Source organism: Ambystoma mexicanum, chromosome 6q, assembly GCF_040938575.1.
Source record: "Ambystoma mexicanum isolate Mex_15411 chromosome 6q, UKY_AmexF1_1, whole genome shotgun sequence".
Lineage (NCBI taxonomy): Eukaryota > Metazoa > Chordata > Amphibia > Caudata > Ambystomatidae > Ambystoma > Ambystoma mexicanum.
In genome coordinates, this window is record NC_090937.1 from 356,477,920 (window position 1) to 356,491,761 (window position 13,842).

A 13,842-nucleotide genomic window follows, 5' to 3' on the forward strand; every position below is an offset into this window, starting at 1 on the left:
TGCTCTAAAGGCAGTACTGGCTCTCTGTCTGCACCAAGAAGAGAGCTCACATCCAAGCCCTTGTCTCTGCGGCATCTAACAACTCTGCTGAACTCTTTAAAATCTGCAAGGAACTGGCCAATCCTGCTGCAGTCTCTACCTCTCCTGTCTCCTCCCAGGCCCTCTGCACTGCTCTGGCTTCTCATTTCATCTCCCTTCCTCTCCCCCTACTCCATCTACTTCCTGCTCTTCCTCTGGCCTCTCTTTGGCCACCTCTCCTCCCTCCTTCTCTGCCTTTCCCCTGTTATCCCCAGACAAGGTTTCTAGACAAGTCTGATTCATGAAAGTCTCGTCAAAACAGGTTCACCCCGTTCCTCCAAAACCATCAAGGACCACATTGACACCCTGGCTCCTGCTCTGGCTGACTTCTGCAACCACTCCATTGCCACTGTAGTCTTCCCTCCCCCCTGAAGTACTCCCTTGTGCACCCTCTTCTTAAGAAACCCTCTGCCAAACCGTTCTGCCCGGCTAACTATCCCCCAATCTCCATCACTCCTTTCCTGGGCAAACTCCTGGAAAAGCTGGCCATCTCCCAGCTTAATCTTCACACTGAATCTGTTTGGTATCTCCATTACCATCAGTCTGGCCTCAGAGCTGCCAGAAGCATGGAAACTGCTCTCCTGAACATCCGTAAAGACATGCTCTCTAACCTTGATTCCAACACCCCCTGTATCCTCATCTTACTTAATCTCTCTTGTGCCTCTGACAGAGTCAAACATGCCATCCTGCTCAACCGTCTCTGTGATAACCGGGTTATCACCGATCAGGCCCTCGCTTGGCTAACGTCTTTCCTCTCCGATAGACCCTCCCAGGTCCAACTTGGGTCCTTCCTCTCCTCTACCTCCATCTCTACCTGTGGCGTTCCCCAGGGGTCTAACCTTCTTCCCATTCTGTTCTACCAATACGTGGCCCTTCTTGCCCACTGCATTGCCGCTCTCTGCCCCAACTTTCAGTGCTATGCGGTGACACTCAGCTCATTTTCAGGTTCCCTTCAGCCACCTGTTCTCCTTCTCTCATCTCCGACTGTCTGTCTGCTATCCAGGAGTGGTGTGCCTCCAATGATCTCTGCCTCAATGCCAGTAAGACGGAGATTCTCCTCATCGGCATACCCATTCCCCCCTTTCCTGTCTTTCTCTGGCCGGCTTCTCTTGGCCCTCTTCCTGTTTGTTAGGTAACATTTGCACAGAACTGGTAAATCTTCCTTTCCTGGTTCAACACCAGAACTTTTTGCTTAACTAGTGGGATATTTTTCCATAATACCTCTGTGAGTGGGAACCTTTTTCCACACTCCCATAATCTTTAACTTTTTTTATGGGAGTCATTTTTAAGACACTCCATAGTGTCTTCTAAAAGTTATCCTCTTTAACAACTTATTGGCAGTAAGTGCCTGTTGTTGCTGGGTTGCCCTAGAGGCTCCCCTTTTAACTTTCTTGTGCTAACCTTGGGTGAACTACAGTTCCCAAGGGTAGAATGGATCTTTGGATCCCTTTTACATTTTATTCTGTGAAGCCAACACACCCCACCTTATGTGGAGTGCTGGGGAGATACAGTGTATCCCCTTTCACACTAAAACTGTAACAATTATGTTACAGTGACAAGCTTACCTTCAGTGGCTGGTGTCAGTGACACCTTGTATTAATTTTGTGCACCTTTACCACGGGCTGTGTTCACAGCTGCAGTAAAGGGACCTAAGGGTGTCCATTTTTACCAAAATTAGTCTTTTTTTTTCGCCATTTTAGTATTTCTTGTTGTTTCTTGTCCCTTCCCCTGACATCCAGGGTGGGAAATTTCTTTGTTTGATTTTTGACTTCGACGGGAGTCCCCTGGACTCCCCGCCAAGGCTCCAGTCTATCTGTGAGAGCAGAAAGTGAGGGAAGAGTCCAACACTCCCCATTCCTTTGTCTTATGCCTTGCTTGAATGGGGAAAAATCCCATTGGGGGGCTGGCTGTCTTGATTGGACCACCAGACAGCCCCTTCTTTGAAAATGCAGGGAGAGAATGCAGAGGTTGTGCTGTAATTCCTGATAAATACTGCAGAGCTGGAAGCCGAAGACATGTCGACCACTGGAACTGAAACCGAATAGGATGATGAAGGAAAAGTGGCAAAATCGATTTCCAGCGACCGGAGAGCCTGCTGTGTAACTGGAGCCTGCTATAGCCCTTCCTTCCAATCAACATGGGGCCTCCGAAAACGACGACCCCGCCCCAGAGCCTGGTGAGACCCACTAGTCTCAAGGAGACCTGCATTTTGACCCATTCCACACGTTGGTGCGACCTTGCGTTGTTGCAATACCCAATGCCCTGGGACCTCAAGCCATTGTGCGGTGCATGGTCTCTGAATTCCGAATCTCGCTGAAACTTCCTGGGCATCCTGGTGGATCTCTGTAGACAAAAATCGATTCTGAAAGGTCCCCTCAACAGAGTGCTGGACCTTTGCAACGACGAGAATTAAACCACGATTTTCTGTCTTCTTCTGTTCTCCTTGAAAAGGCGCCAAATCCACAGAACCACATTCAGCCACAAGGGAAACCTTGCCTACAGCCTTCCTCATCGATCCCTGCTGCAAAGTCCTTTCTGAGGTCTTGATTTCACTCACCACAACAAGGAATCCATTGACCGGGTATTTGGCTGCAGAACCTGAAGTTCTCCTGCTGCAAAATCTTCTTCAATGCTTAGGTACTGTGTTGTCTACGCTACCATGAACTCAGGTGGTATAGCCTTATACTAAGAGTGGAGTCTTGTACTGCCTCAGTTGAATGGTTTTACTAAGCCCTTAGTTGGACTTCAGAAATAATGCCCTAACACTGTTCCCACCTGCGAGGCTAAAAACCTCGGGGTGATCTTCGACTCCACACTCTCCTTCTCTCCTTACATCTCTGACGTCGCTAAGAAGTCACACTACCAGCTGCACCTCCTCAGAGGTATTCTTCCTTTCCTCTCCTTCCCCAAGAAGCTCACTGTCTCCAGAGCTCTGGTTCTCTCTAGGCTGGATTACTGCAACAGCCTCTTTCTAAATCTGCCTGCCTCTACTCGCCGGCCTCTACAACTCATCCAGAACAGGACTGTGAGACTTGTCCTTGGCCTCAAGCCCAGGGATCGTATCTCTCCAGACTGAAATCTCTGCACTGGCTCCCAGTGGCTGCGAGGATTAAGTTCAAAACTCTCTGCATTGTCCACAAGGCCTTGTGGGGCCCGGGGCCTCAATACCTTCAACTCTCTCTTCCTAAATATCTTCCTTCTCGAGCTCTTCGCTCATCCGCCTCCATCTCCCTTAGGGTCATTCGCTTCTCCAAGCAACAAGTTGGTGGTAGATCTCTTTCTCCGGCTGGGGCCTCCCTCTGGAACAGCCTTCCTGCCTCCTTGAAACTTGAGGAGCACCATCTCTGGTTCCAGTAGTACCTCAAAACCTTCCTCTTTGCTTCTGCTTTCTCTCCTTCTCTCCCGTGCTGAATTCCCGGCTGATACTGGAACTGCACTGGTCAGCTGGCTACCCTCTGATCTCGGGCCCAGGTCCCCTCCCACGCCTGTTGCACACCTGCACTGCCTCCCTGGCAACCCCCACACTTGGACTGTTTTTCTGTATCCCTACAGTCCCCTACCATCACTTGACACCTGATGTCTGCACTTAGCCTTGCACTTGCCACCAGCTGGCTGCACTTATACGTATTGCTTATTTATTCTATTTATTTTTACTCTAGATCCCAAGTACTGCACTTCCCCCTCTCCCTTCACCCCCCACACTTTTCCCCTTCCCCCTACCCCTGCACTTGCACGTTCTCAATGACACCTGGCCTAGTAAGATCGCTGTCACTGTCTTTCCTCTGTTCCCTCTCCCTTGCCTCATCGAGCCTTGAAACACTTGTGTATAGGCGCATTATACATGCCATATCATATCAAATAATATCATATAGTTTCCTTAAAATAGATCTTCGCAAAAGAGTAAACGGTAAACATATAAAGTCGAAGAAAGACTCATAACTTGCTTTTCATCAAATAATATTTATCTTGGTGTATCAAGTAAAATTATTAAAAATGACTCAATACAAGCACTTTCCTATAAAAACATGCACATTGCAGCTATAGTAGCTGCAAAAAGCAAAAAGCAAATCACATTGTTCCTTGAACTCAATATCTCAAGTGTTTCCCAACCACAGTGAATATGTTGGCCTTTAAATCACCAATTAACAGTTTGATCAAATGAGGTAAATTGTAACATTGGACTCCTCAAAAAGTCTTGCCAACGCATTTCGGATTACAAAGCCATCTTCGGGGCATGTTCACTGTTCTTCTAAAATTCCATTTCCTCAAATAACCTAGAAAACATATATAGGGTTACATTTCTACTCTTCTAACACGCCTCTCCTATTGTATTTGAAAATCACTTTCACTGAAGTTTATTGGACGGATAATACACTCATGTTCATGTACCTATAAGTAAAATCAAAACAGAATATTTGTAGCCATCTGTTTTATAATAATAATTTGTTACTCAGGTACAGACTGCCATCATTTAGTGAATCACACATTTGTTGTCTTGAGATTCCCTGGTCCAGCCCTGTTCTCTCCATGCGCCATCTTTAAACACGTGTTCCACTAGAGTATATCTCATTTTCAGTTTTATTCTGCCCATCCTGCATGTAAAGTCACAATAGCATCATGCATATTAATGTGAGCCTAACACCGGCCCCCACACCCTGGGTTTTAAAGCCATAGGGCCTCATTATGACTGAGGCAGTAGCCGTGCTGGTAAATACTGGCACGGCTGCCGCCGGAGTCATTTTTTTTTACCGCCACCCAACAATGGGGATGTACCGGTGCATTCCATCTCCGGCGGACCCGGTAATTCCCCTTCGCCGGGTCCCGGTAAAAATGACTCCCCATTCCCATTTGAGTCCGAAAGGACTCAATGGGAATGGAGAGGCCTGTAGCACCGGCACCGTTAATAACGGTGCCGGTGCTACCGTGTAGGTCTGCTCGCGGGTGCCGTTCCGCCCGGCAGGTCAGACCTGCCAAGCTGACAGGCACCCGCGAGCAGACCTTGTAGTTTGCCGGTCCTGTAACGATGGTACCGGCAAGCTTACCGGTACCGTTGTCACCGGACAGGCAACTTTGTAATGAGGCCCATAGTCATTATTTCATAAAGCATGCAATATTATGCACCCATCTCACGTCTGATCACTCCCTCCTATTCCCATTTCTAAAGGGACAAAAGACTCTGCTATTAGTCTTCCCCCTCCCATCAGTGACTAATGGCTCACATTGTAATGCTCTGTTGATACAGATCAAGTTGATAGCCCCTCTGCTGCCTGGAGCTCCTTGGGTCGTTATCCTAGCAGCAGGACACCTCTCCCATTCGGAAAGGGTAAGCTGCCAAGACAATGAGCCTGCTGAACAGGATTGCTCAGCACACATTGCTCTGCCAGTGGGACACCTTTCCTGTTGGGCATCCTGCAAAGACTGGAGGGCATATCTGTACTCCTGCTCTCTATATGACAGAGTAGAGGCACAGGGTACCCCAGCCAAGATTCTCTATTTGGTAAATGTGGATGAGTAATCAAGGCTTAAGCTCTCAGGAGGTGAAGCAGGTAGGTTCTTAAGTACAGTGTAGTCCCCAAGCACCTACAAAGGAATGTCCACACACTATGTTAACAATAACACAGTTCTTTATATAAATAGTCCCAAGTTATGTACACAATCACAATAACACACTTTGGGCTCAGGATAATCTAAATGGTAATATACAGTTTCTATGTGGTACTACAAGTACTATTTGATTCCATTAAAATGCATCAACTGTACTCAGTTCAAATGTCATACAAATCAGTTAATAAAGTGAACCAAGAATAGACTTATGAGGAAAAGCAGTTGGTTAAATCATAGGCAGAAATACTGGTCCCTACCAATAGACACAGCTCTGTGTGAGGATCCCCCCCACCTGGGCAACCTGTAAATAAATATATAATAAAAGCCCAGTCCATAGATTGTTCAGTATAATCGTATTCCCTTCTAAAATAGTTCTACCACCCCAATGTACCTGGAATAGCAGAGTTTGACATCGGGTCGTCGACGGATCCTTGTTGAGCTGCTCCCTTTAAGGCAGGAGCCACAGATTGCCGAGATCCCATAAGGAAATGGTGAACAAAGGCGTCGAGGCAAAAGCTTCGGTCCTGGCGGTGCTCATCGACGATCAGTCGTGGACGTCCTGCGAAGATGAGGCATGCGGGGCACCTCTACGTTATAGTTCATTGCCACAAATAGTTACTGAAGAACTTTGGTCCAGCAAGGGCGTCGGGTTGTCAGCGTGTTTGTGGTCTTCGGGTGGCGGGAAACCCACCGACAGATTTTCCTCGGCATGTCAGCGGCCTTGACTTTCTCCGGCGGGACACAGTGGTCGTCAGTGATGAGCGAGGGAGTCCTTCATTCAACGTGTCTTAATCAATGGAGCGCTGCGGCTCCGGTCGTCAGCGGCTCGGCGTCAAGCAGTTCCCGCTTCGATGGGAACCAAACCTGCGAACCCTGGTCGATGACAATGGATGGCTGTCCGGTGCTTCTCTTTGTTCTCCTCGGCGGTCCAATCTCCGGTTCACAGTCTTTTTCGAAGGCTGGCTTCCAGGGCGCTTCGCCGAAGGTTAGCTGGTGCACGATGGTCCCTCGTAGCTCAGGGAGAGGTCTCCTAGCCAGGTCCTCTATTGGATCAGTTCCTTGAAGGCACAGCAGCTTTCAGATTGGTGAAGGACAGCAGCAGCAATTCTTCTTCCAGTGGGCTTCAGGGTTACGCATAAAGTATCAACTTCAGCTTCTGAACGATTTCTATCAGTGAGAGGTCCGCAGATATACTGTTTGGTCTCTCATTCACTCTGCTGGCACACACTCAGGCAACCAATCATTCCGAAGGGCATTCATGCATTGAGGCAGCTAATCAGACTCACAACATACAGTCACTGGGAAGTCTCTAGCCAGTCTGGCCTGGACTTCCCCACAATACCATATATGAAACTTCCACCCACCAGCCAGCCAGGGGGAAGGGACAGAGTCAGGGCTTTCTGGGACTTCGGGAAAACAAGGTAACAGGCAATAGAAAGCAAGAGGCCACAGGGGCCATCTTGTATCCTATTAGGAATCAACTGATTCCGATAGCAGTGCCTGAGTATCCCAAAATGGAGGATACTCAGAGCACCTGTCAAATTCATCATATAGCTGCCACCAGCCCATACCCTGCTCTGTGGGCCACACACAGGTGCCCGAAAACATAGACTAGGGGTACAGGGTTGTACCTCCACCCATGGGTGCCATAAGGGTATCCCAAGGGTCTGTACACCAAGCAAAAAAGAGTAAGAGCTACACTGCCAGGAATCCCACGTGGACTCTTGGGCAGAAAATAACACCGAACATGCACAAAAAAGGACTACAGAACAAGGACAGAGAGGCCCTGTCCCTCCAATGCCTTTCTAGCATCATACACCCTCATTGAGGTGCCGAACGGGAGAGGTGTCGCACTGACAAATGTCCTAGTCTGGCTCTTGAAAGAGACACAGGGGGGCAGTTAATCCCCCCGCTTCCCTGCTCCGTATGCCACTGCCGACACCCCTGTGGCGGGAGCAGCACTGTCTGATGCCATCCCTCTTCATAGTATGTGAGAACTGAAGAGACTTCTGTGTCAGAAGCCCATGCAGCCCGGAGATACCAAGAGGAGACCACTTTTGGATCCAAGATGCAAGCCGAAGAAAAGCCTTCATGAAGGTTACTGATGCTGAGCAAAGATGGGAAGCCCTTGCTCATACAGGCATGTTGTCCAAATCCCGCGCCTTGATGTGTGGAGAGGGCTGCGCGTTCCCAAAGTCCCACTATGAATTGTGAGGGGCTAGGAATCTGGATTAGGATCCCTGCTTTGAGAGGCTCTAAACACTTTCTGAGGGTCACCTCACTGTAATTCAGCTGGCAGAGGTCTTTATGTGGGCCAGCATCTCCCTACACACTTTTGAAGAGCCGGCAGCTTAGGCACCTAAGTGACTAACCTGCCCACCTACCCTGCAGCCCAAGACGGGTGTGTGGCTCCTGCTGTTGGTGGACGTACCTGCTCATTCAGTGCCTCAGGCCCAGTAGGAGATCTCCATTCCATGGTCCCAGATGGTCAGAAGATCTGGGGGAACTATCTATGCCGTTGATCTAGAGTTGGTGCCATTACACATCTCCTTTGAGTACATTTATGCTCCTAGTCCTGCTACTCTGGAGGGAAGGGGATAATTTCTGTTGGATGAACCCTGATGTTCTAACCTCCAAAGTATTCTGAAATATCTTCTACAAAGGGGAAGGAAATGCCCAGAGAAGGCCACTGTCCTCGGTACCTCCTCGGGTTTCATTTAGAATTTCCAGTGTCTGATGACGTGTGCTATCTTCAGGAGGAAACCAGTAGCTCAGTGTGTGGAGCTTGGTCCTTTTATTAGTAATGTGTGAGGTTCAAGACTGCTCTCAGATCCAAACAGGCTCTATACTAGAAGTGGGTCAGCAGCAGGAGGATAAACATCCATTTTACATCAGTTTCTCTGCAGAAATCTCACCTCTGTATCAGTTGGCCTTGATGGCAGAGGGATCCTTAAGCAAAACTCATACTGTGACTTTTGTACATGGATTTATGCCGAGCTACTGTTCTGAAGGTTTTTCAGGACCTTGTTTTGGCTCTGGGGGAAGGCTTGGACTGTTCCTCACAGGTAGACGATTGTGGGAAGTAGGCTGTGTTATGGGAAAGGGAGCCACTCCGAGGCTTATTTTGCTGCTACTATCCTTCATGGGTGACATTTTGCATAGTTTTGATAGGACTCCGGTCTGGCCCTCCCATCACGTAAAGACTCAGACTCATATTAGCCCTCCAGTCCTGCCTCTGTTGCCCAGCGAGGCGTTCGGGCAGAGCCAGTCCTCTTCTGCCATGCAGGGCTCTTCAACATTTTGCCCAGGTTGGGATTTGATGGGGCTCAGACGACTAGTGGTACACTGTGGTACCAGATGGGTTGTTCCTCGTGTTAACCCCTTTTTTCTTGATCCAGCACATAAATTAGCCCTTGGCCCATAGTCCCAGAGGATAATGACCCTTCAATTGGGAGTCCCCACACTTTGCTCCAAGAGAACTGTTAGCAGCAGAACGAGTCCTGGGAATATTCTCCATTTCCCTATTACATAATTCTGGGATGCCTGTTCTGAAGGCATCATAAGGCAAGACACAGACAACAGACTTAAAGTTCAAATAAAAGATATTTATTAACTTGTATGTCAGGATGATAAAAGGCCTAACTTGCCCTATGCTAAGGTGGGTTTTCCCTACCTGAACAAAACTAAGGAAAGTCTGAGTCAAAGAGCTCAACTTAAAAGTATGTCTGTGTCCAAAACCTATCCTTTCCCTCACAACTAAAGCTCAACAGTGTGTAGGAATGTCAATAATCAAAGAAATAGTGATCAACACAAAGTCTGAGCTTCTTCCAGCTCACAGCTTCTTCTTCAGCTCCCCTTCCCCAAGTTCCAAGCAACCAAGTTCAAAAGTATCTTTAGGCTTTGTTCTCAAGACAAGATTCACAATTCCTGAAGTCTCCGGGTGCCCTTCCCCAAGACTATAGATTACACAATGTTCAGTTCCGGGCTTGAGTCTCAGGGTGCCCTTCCCAAGACTTTAGATGAAACAATGTCTTTGGTTCTCACAGTTCCTGGCTCACTGGTCTAGCCGCAGTTGTCAGACCGCACAGTCCACCCATCACAGGTCGTGCAACCAGGATCCCTAGGCTCCTCAGCCCACACAGGTTTTTCCAGGCTTGTCCCTGTGTGAAAAGTTGGGCTCTTGTAGTCTCTCTTTGTTGGCCTCTTGGCTCATGTGCAATATTCACACTCCTTGGGCTTCTCTCAGTAAGCCTCTTAGCTCTGCTATAAAGTGTCACACACCTTTTGCCAGTCTTTGTCCTTGCTGTACTTTATCCGTAAAGTTCCCTTTATGGTGGTCTTGCTCATGTCACACCTTCCTATAAGACTCTTGCACACTCGCACTCTTTTCTATGCGCTGGTTTCGTATGGGCATTTTCTCTTTGGCTGTCCTTTGCTGGACCCATAAAAAGTGTTACTCAATTTCATGTTCCACAAGTGAAATTGCAAGGTTTCATTCAGTTCGACAGTCAACAAATATTCACTTACTTATTGTCAAGTTTCCGTTTAGTTCAATATTCACTGTGTATTGGTTATGCTTGGTTTCAAGTTTTTCAGTTCGGTATCCAGTAAATATGTAGTAGTTAAAGTTTCCCTTCCATTTGATATTCAATATACCCTTGGTGTGGTTTATTTTCAAGTTGTTATTCAGTTCGGTATTCAATGAGTATTCATTGTGCTTATTTTCAACAGTCCGTGAAGTTCGGTAATTAAGTTTCATTTAATTACCTATTCGCAGCCTGCTAAGAATGCCGTGGTTATCGAATGCCTCACCGCGACGCTCACTGGTATTCGGCATCGTTCCTGATCACCTCCTGTAGCTTCTTTCTTCCCTGCAGGTCAGTGAACCGGCTCCTGCGAGCCCTGCTCGCACACCAAGGACCACCTCTCACACGCTGGTAGCTCCACTGCCTCAGTAGGGATGCAGATGGCGTCCTTCTTCCTCCAGCACAGTTCGATGACACAGAGACTACCTCTCTGGGCTGCTGGCCCGCATCCTGGCTCCTCCACAGGTCCCACCACAATTCCTCCTGCTGGCCAGGGTCCCTTGCTGGACTCTTCCCCCACAGGCCTCCGTGTTGCTCTCCTCAGTGCCATTCTCTGGCTCTCATTTTATACACCTGCAACCCTCTTACAGGTTGCAGGTGTGGACCCTTCATTAGGTTTGCCTGACTCTGATTAACGGTACATGCCTGACCCTCACCATACTCTGCAGGCATCTTCTCATCCCAGTACCAGTGTGGTACAATGTAGGTGAAGTGTTCACTACTCTCAGTCTCCTCTTCCTTGTCCCAGTACTTTCAAATATTAAATGTGGGAAAATGAGGGGAGAGGTCTTGCAATAACCCATAAAGGTCAGGGGAGGGTTAGGTTGGTCATCAATAGGGAAAGAAGGATACCATGTCTCGCGTGCAGACGCCCCACTCCCCAACCCTAAGAACTGTCCACCCAGTTGATCGTCCCTCGCTTCTCCAGCCCCAGGGTCAGAATCCAAGAGTGATGTCCTCTCCCTGGCCACCTGAGAAGAGGATCCAGGGGGAGTAGGAGTGAGGACACCCTTAGGTTTCTCACAGTACCCCACTTCCAAACTCAGAGGCACCTCCATGCAGGTGATCCTCCCTCGCTTCCCCACCCCCAGGGTCGGGATCCAAAAGCGATGGGCTTTGCTGGCCACCTGAGAAGAAGATCCTTGGGCTTTAGGAGTTAGAATACCCTCAGGTTTATCACACTATCCACATTTTCCAATGAGAAAGAGGTATCGGAGATTGCTACAATTCATCACAAAGGGGGTGACACTTACAGTTCCTGGTGCTACCATTCGAACTTTCTTCTACCCAATAGTCTTTTAGATGATATTGGATAGTCCTTCTTTCTCATGGCATCCAGGGTAGTTCTTTCATGTGCATCTGGTTGATTGTTGCACCCTTCAGGGACAGCACTGCACAGCACAAGACTCTGCCAGACGGTAACAAGGGTCAGATGTAAGTTGACCATGCAGAGCAGTCATCTGGTACCGATTTCTCACCTGGGTTTATAGGGGCAGACTTTAAGACATAGCTGGGTCAGGCATTTCCTCCCCTCTGCAGAAGGCAAAAAGCGGCTCCAGTGGAGGTCCCTCCTTTCCAAGCCTTTAGCACCACTGAGGCATGTCTTACAGGCCTGGAGGACATGGCGTTAATAGACTTGGTGGTCTGTTGCGCCGCAGCGCACCACATACCTATGGACCCCCATTTTAGAGCCTCTGGATCCAGCTCCTGGTCAATCCTCCTGAGCCCTGCCTTCAGATGGGATCTTCAGTGGCATTGGGCGCTGATTCACACTGTCCCTCGGATTCTCTCTTCCGATGCTATATTGAGATGATGGGGAGCTACCTTGACATTGGAGGTGGTGCAGAGCCTTTTGTATCCTGCTGAGTTAACGATTTTGTCAAATTGGACAAAGCTATCAGCAGCGCACTGGGCTCCCCTCCACTTTGACTGTTGCCTAGTCAATCGGACAGTTCTGATCAGGATTTCTACATGATGGTTAAGTGCTTTCTTTCTCAACATGGACAAACTGGCCCAGGCCCCTGGTTTCCTTCAGGTTCATGTCCTTGGGAGTGAAGGATCTTTTGCCCCGGGAGGCTGATTATATACCAGGAGTGGACTTTGGAGCATAGTTTCCTCAGTCATATCGTTCCATCCCCTTTTGCTCTCTCCTTGTCTCAAAATACCTTCAGCCTTTTTTGTCAAAAGTCCAGGCACGCCATCCTAGATCTGTTTGCTTTTTGCAAGTCTCATCATCTGCTGGGATTTTGCCCTCTCATCCCAGTGTCTGCCTGGCCTCTCCTACGCCTTTTCTTGCCTGCTGTTCCATTTTTTTTATCATAATCAGCAGGGTGTCGAGCATCAGCCCTCCTGGTGGCCCCTGCAGGCCCATGAGGGGTGATTCCCACTGATCAGTAGATTGCATCAGAGCCCCTTGATGTTTCTAATTGTCCCCTACCCTGTTAGGCTTAAAATTTCTCCTCACTGAACTCCTGATAACCTTCTTTGATGCCCTGGAGGTTGTCTTTGAGGTTCTCTTGTTTTGGGGCTTTTCTAGGGTTATCACTATCCTTCCACACATAACATCTTCCAATTACGCATGGCAAGCCCTTCTCTGCTTGGTATTCACCCCAAGACCTCACCCTCAGTACTGCCCTTCTCTGTTCATCCTTGAGCCTCTTGGGACCATTGGCATCGGCATTTCTATACCCTTCGTGTCAAGTTTGCAGCTATCTCAGCCTTGCTAGATCGTTGGATGGATCAGGGATTGGGAAGGTTTTATAGTCTTCCTGCATGGCAAGCTCACCTTGACCGAGTCCCCTTTCGAAACTCCTGGTCCAGCAAGGATCTCTGTTTGTTCCCTTCTAGCTCTCCATGGATCCTTTTGGAGCATATTGTGGAAATACCGATGAAGCTGCAGATTGTCTTTTTTCCTGGCCTTTGCATCTGCTGGACACCTCTGCACGTTGGAGTCTCTCCTTTGTGTCGTTCACTACCTTACTTCTTTCCAGGGGTTCTGGTCCTGCTCCCCTCTCTGGAGTTTTGCCATAGGGTCATCCTGACTTTCCTCTCTGTCGAGATCCTGGCCCTACCTGCACTCTTTGTTGTATTTGTGAATTTGTTCCCCGGTTCCTTTGCATGTGGAAAGGTCGGTCAAGACTTGCCTGGATAGAATGGCTCCCATGAGAATCTACAACACACTTCGGTGCAGACCATTAAGGCAGGAAGTCTTCATTAGCAAACTTTAGCTGTTGAATAAAGCTTACTATTTCCATATACGGTGAGCTGGTGGAGGTGGCACCCCCGTGGACATTCAGGGCAGTTTTTACATGGGGGATCACTGTAATTTTGGGGGTGTCCAGAGCGGGCACCTGCAGGGCGACCACTTGGTCCTTCCCAGATCTTCTTTTGACATCAACTGCCTTTCATTATCTGGGGGTGTAACCACCTTCGTTTCATTGGTCTTCATTAGTCACCAGTGATTGCAGTGTTCAGTGGTAATGATATAAGTCACTGCACTGGGGGGCACAGATTCAAGATGTGGTTTCCTTATGTTATATTTCAGTGACCAGCCCTGCTTGCCATATCCTCTTTT